At 37.4% G+C, this 6,982-nt stretch overlaps 1 pseudogene; it reads right to left on the reverse strand.

The window, feature by feature from the left end:
• Positions 1-405: 405 nt before the first annotated feature.
• LOC149196639 (phospholipase D delta pseudogene) lies at positions 406-4,718 on the reverse strand (annotated as a pseudogene).
• Positions 4,719-6,982: the final 2,264 nt, after the last annotated feature.

Consider the following 6,982-nt stretch of genomic DNA (forward strand, 5'->3'; position numbering starts at 1 on the left):
ATTTCTTGCAAGTAAAGCTAAAGGTTGTGTTGATAAGATGCCTTCTGCCATGACGTATCCATCAATATTGTTTTATCCTGCTCATAGTTAGATTCAAGATTAAGTGATATTTCATTTAATTTTTACACTGCTAACATTTAGTTCAAGGTTTAATGTTGTGGAAACCAGTGTTGGCAGTTGGTCAAGCACCACTCAAGCTGTTTAATCTATCATAAACATTTTGCTGCTAGAATATGAAGAGTATGTGTGTTCTGTGTAATTGTTATAATTATTGATTGCAAACAAGTTAGTGTGCATGTACTTTTGATTGAGGCAACTGATGGTGCTTGAGACGATTTCCTCAAGGCAAGTGGAATTTCACTGTTAATTGAGACCATTTGCCAATAATTGTTTATTGCAGATAGATTATTCAGGCTTCTTTTTTACTATAACAACTGATAGTGCTTGAAATGGTTTACTGTAGTAGATAGATACTGAGTGTTTTGCTATGAAGGGATGGTATTTTGGGGACGTAAAGGAGGGATCCTCACATAGAACACCTGGAATAGTAGATGCATCTAATTGAAAACATTTTTCATGCACAGCAATAGAACACCCACTGCAACAAGACAATACTCCGCCTTCTCTACATTTGAAACAAGTCTGTTCCTGACCATCTTTAGATGGTATCAGTAAATCCAATTCTGGTAACTCCTCTGCCTCGAGTGAATTGCGTTCCCTAGTAGTTGTGGCTTCTGAATTGCTTTCCTCCTTGGGTTCATCTGTTTCTCCTTCCAAGCAACAAACCCCATCATCTCTCCTCTCACTACAATGTGAATGACCATTAGAAGTTGACTTGGTGCCACTTGATAACTGCTGTAATTTTTCATCTCCAGAAATGTGGATTTCTAGTTTAGATCCAATATCCCGCATACCATTTCCAGTAGTTGTTTGAGAATCTTTCTGAAAATTCTGTGTTGAAGTGCATAAAGAATTGTTCTGGCAACCATTTTCAGAAACACTATATGTTTTTTCAATAATGCATTCACTTCTCTTTTCAATATTAGACTGAGAGCTATCTTTTCCACCATGCTTTAACCTCTTTTCACCTTCTGAACATATAGATTTGTATGGCAAGTCTGCTTCTCTATACAATCGCTTCCGACCTCCACTATTGTTACATTCTTTTCCTGTTGGTGATGGATGTGTATAATGTAACAAAGAAGGAAAGTGTCGTCCCTTAGAGACATCATAAACCAGCTAGTCAAGAACGGGTCTGTTCAGAGAAGCTTTCTTCATACGAACAAATTGAAGTAAATCATACTTCAATGTTTCAATAGGATACTTCTCTAGTGTAGAAAGACAAGTGTTTTTATCTTCCATGAGCCATGACATCCATTTTCAAATCACTACTTTCGGCAAAATCCTCTTAACATAACTGACTTTTCAGAGATTGTATATGAAGTAGAGTATTCAAGCCTATGAATGTTCTTAATCCAAGAATCTTTGTTGCTTTGGGAACTATTTATAATCTCCCGTTCTCTCCCAAAAAGGTATGTCTTTCCATTGTTTACTTCAATATCAAAGAGATTGTGATCAATTTATCGACAATATCAAAACTAGACTCAAAGGTTTTACATCATCTAGATTGCCTATCTCCCCAAGTCACATTATCTGGATAAAAGTTATAGACATAAAAAATTCTTAACAATTTCTCTGTAGCTATTGAAGCAGTGGAATTGTTTCCTAGTAAGTCAGATAGCTTCAAAGTTGTAGAGCATGCTTCTTCTACCAAGAAAGCTTCAATTCTGCTTCTAGCTCAACCATCCTTGAATGTCATGGTACAAATTCCTCAGCTACGACATTGTAGATTTATCAGTCTTCATTGAGAAATCCTCCATAGAGAGATCCTCTGACCATGTTTCTAAACAATCGTGGGGTTTCAAAACCCATTCTGCAATAATTTTCCTCTGTTTATTCAACTGTGAATTTCTACATATATGAAATGGGATTGTTTACATTACCTACTGGTTGTAAGAGATCTATTTCCAAGGCCTTCTCTTGGCTTCCAGTTTCAAAACTCAACCTAAGTCATCAATCTACTCCAGTTGATATCTAAGCTTCTCAATTTTGTTCTCGCTTGAGGTAATAAGAAGTCGCTTGATGTAATAAGAAGTAGTGCACCATCCTCCTAATCCAAGCTTCGAAAGAAATTCTCTTGAGGAATTGATAAAATTTTGGCCAAGGAGTTAATAGAACATTTGGCAAAAAAAAGGTGGGGGGGAAAATCATGAGGAATATCATTATGGATAATTTCAATCTTTGAAACAAATCTTCTCATCTTTGTGGGAGAATTATCTTTGTCGCAATCTTCACTTATAACCATAAAATCAGTGGCTTCTCTATCAACCATGACAGGTCCAATTTCCAAACATTGCAATACTTTCTATAGGCACCTAGCAAATCACCCCACACATCAGCACTAGGTTCTAGTGGCATCATTTGAATGAAGTAATATGCGTCGCCTAGGTGACTTGCACGCCCGAGAAGGTCAACCACGCATGAGCAGTTCTCCATCACACGTGTGATTTGATAATCTTGAGTCATGCAATGGAAATATTTCCACCCTTCAGGCTGGCATGACTACATGCATTCAAAATGCTGGTGAATGTGACATTGTTTGGATCTGCCAAAAAAAAGTATTTCTTGTACAGATACACTGGTAGGAATGCTTTCTGGCCACATTGGTATCACTACATACACTGCAAACCTTTCACGTTTTTTTATTTTACCAACAATCTTCAAGGCTATCTCCATTGGAATCAAATTATGAGCACCTACATTTTGTATGAGGGCCAATTGCAAGATGATCCCAGAAAATACAGGTTTTCAATGTAAATAATCGAATGGCCTTCACATATGTTGTATGAATGCTTTTATCGACTAGCAAGTTCTTTCGACAAATAAGGTTTTGGTTTTTTGCATCATGAACAGACTTTGGAAAGCCTTTCACTGATCCTGAATCAATAGATCGGAAAACCTGTACATGCCAAGTGTCTTGATCATCTTCCTTTGAAACCCATAGCTTAGGGTCACCATCAGGAGGATTTTGTGTAGCACTAGGGCTAAGAATCCATGAAATACGTTTAACTTTGATGGGTGAATGATCAATATATCTATGAGCAACCTTCCTAAAACATTTACCAAACCTATGTAATTTTGTTGCTTTACACCAACGTTGCTCAAAATTTGTGAGTATCTCGTATGCAGTTGGACCTTCTATTTTAGAGTGTAAATCGTGCCATGGCTGCCTTGGTCCATGAGCATCAACATTTGTTGGAAAAGTAGGATTATGATAATCTTCTTTATGGACAGTCTCAATATCCTTGAACAAACGATGCTCGGGAGTATCATAACGACCATCACAATTATCAAGCCCACCAATAAATGCAGTTATTTTTCTGTAGTTTCCATGAGCTTGTGAGTTCACAATAACATTTTTTTGATGATGAGTATACAAGGTACCCACAACCTGTTGTTTGAACCAACTCAATTTACTACTTGCATAATTTGGAGCTAGCACACATTGAACCGATGAGTGCTTGAAGAATTTTTTTTGTTTCCTCATCATGTGTTTGCATAACTCCTTCCATTTTCAGAAGCATATTGTGGTGTGAAGTTTTGTCATCCCAGACTAATAGAAGAACACAGACACCTTCTTGAGATTTACATTTTAAAAGGTTCCCCAAGTTCAGATCTCCTCCTTCTAGAAATGGCCTTGTGGGTTCCCTCACAAGCTTTACTTTATGATATATGAATCATCCAGTAATGTAGACCAAACGATGGACTTCAAGTATAGCATGGCAGATATCTTCCCAGCATTTTCCATGTTCAAACACCTTTCCGTCATCCAATGCAATTTTAGGAAGTAAGCCATCAACAACATGAGCATCCTGATAAACAGAAACCATACCACCTTTACGCAGAGGAAAATAAGTATTGGGAACCCCACCACCATCTTTGCACAGGGCTTCAGCTTCTACTTCTAGTGGACGGAACTGAATTGACAACCTCAAAGTAGAATCGGGCTTAGGAGGTTTACCACTAGAATTAAGCACCGGAAACCAGTCGTCGATCTTGTCACCGATCAAAACCATATGGATAGGGATAGTTTCTATGAGATCAACTCCAAAAAAAAGACATCATTGTCCTTGACAACGAACTCCACATTCGATGCAAAATGAGCCAAGTCAACATGGAAATGCTCATACCAATGAGGATTTGGTTGTTGCTTATGATAAGGGTTTGTGCAACAGTTTTCCCTCCAACTTGGATCGAAACATAAGGATCTATAGTTGTAATAATAATAAAAAATTGTGGTGAGATCCATTACTTTGTCAGTGATCTTGGCTATTGGGTGATAAGAGGAAACATAATTATAAGATTTGGCATATCGGTAGTGAAGTGAGATGCATTCTGGGTTGTCAGAGTAAACTTAAATTCGATATTTCACAAGACAGTGAAGTGAAATTTGTAGTTTTGCTATGTTGGTGGGAAGAAAGAGATGCGTGTCTGTGTAACTTGGTAAACATTTAGTTTAGGAAAACTTTAAAGCTACAGAATCCAAACCTATTGCAGAGTGTTGAAATGCCCTTTTGAAATTTCAGTTGGGCATTATGGATCAAGGTTGTGATTTCAATATGAAATTTAGTACATACGTACAAGGAGGAACCTGCCATTATTGATCATTTGTAGCTCTGGGATTGGTTTCAATCTATTTTTTGCTATTGGGTTGTAGTTTTTTGAGTTTTGGCTTAAACGTATGGTTCTGGGTGAATTCGAGGACATAACAGGAGGGATCTGGCATCATTGAGCATCTGCAGTTCTAAGATTGGTTTAACGTTTCTATTTCCTTTGGATTTCGGTGTTCTGATTCAATTGAAATGCCTGGTTCTGGGCAATTGCATGGATCTAAGAAGATGGATGATGTACCCTTAAAGAAAATCCCATCTCCGAAACATGTTCTTCTACACGGTAGTTTGGAAGTCTAGATATATGAGGCAAAGGAACTGCCCAACATGGATATGGTATCGGAGAATCTAAGGCAATGCGTCTCATTACTTAGGACATGTACAATGAGAATCCAAAGGAGAGAGAGGAACCACCCTGGTTTGTGCTTACATTCTCCTTGAAACTTCCCTCATGACATTGTTGATCACCTCTGGTGAGTGTTGAGGTGTCTTAAGGAAAGTTGTTCTTATGCTCACTTACCTAGTGTCGTTGCCCTCGAAATCACATAACCATGGGGGTTTGTTACTATGATTTATTATTGATATCCCATGTTAGATAATGTACATTATGTCCTTGGTTGGCGTCATCATTTCTTGTTTGTAGGCTTGCATCTAGCACATATGGTGTTTGAAATGTGATTGAGGGCCTTGCATAACATTGCTCAAACATTGATTTACCCTTAGCACATTTATGATGAGGGATATCCATCAACTAAGAGTTTCCTTAAATATTGTTGGTTAATTATTGCTCCTTGACATAGTGAATTAGTTGTTGGGCATGTTTTCATGTGTTCATAGGGTTTCACTTGGATTATTGTTTCATGATTTTGATTGGTGAACCTTGAAGTAATACACCCACCCTTTGTTGCATAATTGATGTCCCTTTTGGTGGATATCTTGATGACATGGAAAGGTGGTTGTGGTTCTTTATAAGAATGCCAATGGATATTTATAGTTTGGCTATGATGTGACATGTGGTGAGTAGTTATTTTCTTGATGGAGGAAGTCACTCCCCTTATTTGGAATCTTCTCATGCATTTGGAGGCATTCAGACCTTGCTTGGGTGGTCTTCTACATTGACACCCATGGTTTTGGTCACTTGGTATGTTATTTTCACATTGTAGATCATATAGTTTCTCTTGGTTGGGAAGATCCTTTATTACTATATTTGAGAGTGTCCTAACCTCATTACACGATCTCTTAGGGTGAACTATTTATCATATTCCTTGGAGGAGAGGTGTTGGTACATGTGCATTTAACCACTTTGGCACATTGATTGAGGACTCCCCACTTCTTTGAGGAGGTTATAACAACTTTATGGACAATTGTGGCACATGTTTCTATGGGATTAATATTTATGGCCAATTTGGTTGATCCTAGGAGATAATTCCCTAACATCTTTATGTTATTTCCATTTGAAGGAGTTACATTGTTTGTCTACAAGACTCTAATTACCTTGGCATATTCATTGAAGTCACTCCATTTGTAAAGGTGGTCATGACCATTAATTGCAAATATCTTTTTTTTTTATGGATTACTCTTGAAGGATGAGTTGCTCTCTTCTTGCAAAAACAGCCTTAACAAATTCTATTTTGGCCATGTATTTGGTATCTCTAGGTGGCTAACTACCTTGTCTAAGAGACTGCTCCCATTTTGGCTTGAGTATTTATAGGTGAAGTTATCTAGCTACATGGGTTACCCACAAAGATCATCTTGATAGGGACTCTCACTTTACGTATACATTTTGGACAAGGTTGCAGTTAGTGTTGGGGACCTAGTTAAACCTTAGCACTGCATATCATTTATAAATAGATGGAAAGACTAAAAGAGTAAATCAGTTTATAGAATATATGCCTAAAATGTATGTCATGGATAATTAGACTCAGTGGGAAAGGTACTTACCATTGGTATAGTTTTCCTAAAACAAAAATTACCATAATTCAATTAGGATGCCTCCTTATCAAGCTCTATATGGGAGGCCATACAGGACACCATTGAGTCAACGAAAGGATGGAAGACACAATAATAGTCATGATAGGATTGTTTCAAAAAATGGAGGAATAGGTAAGATAGATTCAATGAAGTTTAAAGGAACCACAAGATAGGAAAAAGAGTTATGTTGATGCACATAGTACCAATCGAAGTTTTAAAGTGGGGGACCAAGTTTTTATTTTTATTTTTGAGTTATTCCTAGCACCATTCGGTTTGGGAAA

This window comes from Pinus tabuliformis, chromosome 2_2 (assembly GCF_031772625.1).
Source record: "Pinus tabuliformis cultivar Carrire ecotype Pingquan chromosome 2_2, CPIR1, whole genome shotgun sequence".
NCBI lineage: Eukaryota > Viridiplantae > Streptophyta > Pinopsida > Pinales > Pinaceae > Pinus > Pinus tabuliformis.